The sequence below is a fragment of the Pezoporus flaviventris genome, unplaced genomic scaffold, assembly GCF_033815535.1.
Source record: "Pezoporus flaviventris isolate CSIRO_AGI_PZ_B2104156 unplaced genomic scaffold, CSIRO_AGI_Pfla_v1 ptg000223l, whole genome shotgun sequence".
In the NCBI taxonomy this organism is placed as follows: domain Eukaryota; kingdom Metazoa; phylum Chordata; class Aves; order Psittaciformes; family Psittacidae; genus Pezoporus; species Pezoporus flaviventris.
This window is the reverse complement of record NW_026892771.1, coordinates 159,762-162,653: the sequence shown is the minus strand read 5'-3', so window position 1 is coordinate 162,653 and position 2,892 is coordinate 159,762.

Genomic DNA, 2,892 nt, shown 5'->3' with positions numbered 1-2,892 from the left:
CATCTTGGTTGTGATCAGTCTTTATTTAATGGATTGATTTTTAGGGGCCTTTTAGCTTTAGAACTGGCCTTGTCTTGCATGAGGCATCTCTTTTTGTCACATCCTTTTTGGTCAGGAACCATAGGGCCACTTCATGGTTTGGAAAATAAGCCTGAAGGGCTGAGCAAAAAGGGAATTCTCTGATTTATGTTTTGAAGAAGGAGGAGAAGCAGTGAAAAAGAGGCTTAAACCCCACTAAACAGCATGAAAAGGAATTGCTAAAACCCGAGGAATGACAGTAAGGGAGCTTTGTGCCTCTGCCCCATTGTTCTAATCAGGCTGGGGCTGGAAGCTTTTGATGAACATGAAAATCATGACAAGTTGCAATGGATTTTTCTGGCCACAGCCCTTCCCTTGCCTTGGGGAAGGAAGGGGCTTGGATGGCCCAAGAGCATCCCATGCCTTTCCTGGCATGGTTTTCCCACCCAACCCCAGCATGTCCACTGCACCCTCGGTGTCAGGGCTGGGCTGAGCGTCACCCGTTCCCACCTTCATTGGCTTCCTTTTGGTCCCAAACATCCTTTCAAACCAAAAACTGGGAGTCAGCACATGCTACTCTCCAGCCTTTCCTGTAACAAGCACTTGTTGAAACTGAGCCCAGAGATCCAGGGAATGAGGTGCCTTTTTCCCTTTGGTTCTCTACAAATTGTAGTAAAATTCCTCAGCACCCTCAAAACAGCTCCACATTCCCCTGGGATGGTAAAGGGGAATCTGTGCTACCTGGTAGATGTACAACTGGAAAAGAGCCCTTGCTTTAGGCGTACATCAGACCTTACAGTGGTGGTTCTTCCCCCTTGGGTACCATCCAGTCCATGCTTGATTCTCCCTTCTCACCAGGTGAACTTGGGCTTCACTCAATAGAACTTGCTCTCTGTAGAGGGACAGGGAAGAGGAGGAGGAGCATGAAGGCAGCCAGGTTGGAGCAAGTGTGTTCTCTGAAACAAATTAGGGAGCTATCATCTTCTTCTGCCACACCACTGAAGAGGTGCAGAGTGTGGGTGCGGAGCGTCCTGTTTCCATTGGAACAACGGCCGTTGTCCTTTTCCCCCTTTTTATTTTTTTTTGGCTTTTCTTGACTTTTTATTTCAAAAATTGTACGATGTTAGGGAAAAAAACCAAAATCTTTTCTGTTCATTTGTTTGCGACTCATTAAAGGATGTGGAAAATCCAAATAAACTACTTTTAAAAGCAGGTTATCCCCCGGTGCTTTGGGATTCAGCCTTCTGGAAGTGGGCAGAGCTGGGGTGGAAGTGGATGCTCCCTGGGGTATGTGGGGCTGGTTTGTGTCCTGCTGGGATCATAGAAGCATCGTGGAATGGGTTGGGTTGGAAGCGACCTTAAAGCTCATCCAGTTCTAGCCCCCTGCCATGGATAGGGCCACCTTCCACTAGAGCAGCTTGCTCAGTCTCACACTCCGGGGCTGCAGATGTATCCTCAGAGGAGGGGGGTTAAAATCCTGTTGGCACAGAGCACCTGACTTCCTCTGCTGTTGTCACCTCTGCTTTTCACATTGGTGTGCATGGAGCACCTGATTTCTCAAGCACTTTGGGTCCAGCTCCTCTATAACCCCTGGGAGCTCTTCCTTGCCCTGGAACCGCACAGCGGTGGCAGCCACGTGCGCAGGGACAGGAGGGGACCCAGTCCCTGCCTGCAGGTCACAGCACCAGACCCAGACACTGAACCCCCTTCCAGCCACTGTGCTCTCCCATCCTGCTGGGCAGTCATGGAGCAAAACCATAGACTGGGAATGCTGGGCCCAGAGCAGCTCATGGAGGTGGAAATGGGATGGATCTGGGCGAAGGAGGCTGAGGGTTAGGGTGTGCAGCTGAGATGTGAGACTGATGAGAACAGGGGGAGTGGGCACGGTGGGGAACTGTCCCCTCTCCAAATGGGCACTGATGGCTTCAGCATCTGCTGATGCCCTCTGAGGTGCTGGGTGTGTTTCTGGTCCATCTGTTGGGGGTCCTGCTCACACAGTCTCATGTGATGCTCTCACCATTCTCATCTGGGACCTGCTCTCCTGGCCCAGACTATTTCACCCAGCCTCTGGAGGGGACAACACAAACTGGTCTGGGGTTCTATGATGGTATCAATATGGGAGGTATCAGAAATACCTCTGGCATCAGAGAACTCCACTTCCAAAGGTCAGTCCTATCAAAAACACCCCAGAAAACCAGAGAGGAGCCACAGGTTCCTTCCTGACAACCTTTACATTCATGAGAATCCTCCTGTCCCAGTTCATATCCAAACGTGCGCAGCAACAGAAGTTCTTTGCTGCTGGGACACTTGGAAAGGGAGCTTAGGAAGACACAAGGATGAGTTTGCTTCTTTCTGCCTCTCTTGGTATCTCGTGTGTCTCAACAGCTTTAGTGGAAGCGCTTTCAGGCAGGGGTTTCTCCCAGCCCCGCTGCACCCACTTCTAAGCACTTTCAAGGCAGAATAGAGCTGTATTTGGGATTTTCCTGGATAACCAGGAATAACAGCCTGATGGCAACCACTGTACCAAACCCACCTTCCTTAGCAAGGAGAGGCAGAGGATGGTGTCTGGGGGTATGCCTGCTCTGGGTAGTGTAGAACTGGAGCAGTTTGGGTCAGAAGCTCCCCCTGTGTCCTCTCCGCATCAGAAGGGGTGGTGGAAAATCCATACCTGCTGGAAAGGAAAGGGCTGCCTGTATCCAGTAACGTGTGTGCTCATCCTCTGGCAGGGCAGGGATCTCCTTCCTCCCCATGCTGATGAGTGACCGATGTCCAGCTGATCCTGTGAAAGCCTCTGGGTGCAGCAGTGTCTCTCCCTCCATCAGCACCATCCAGCGAATGGAGCCACCTGGACAAGGAAATCAAAGCTCAACCCCA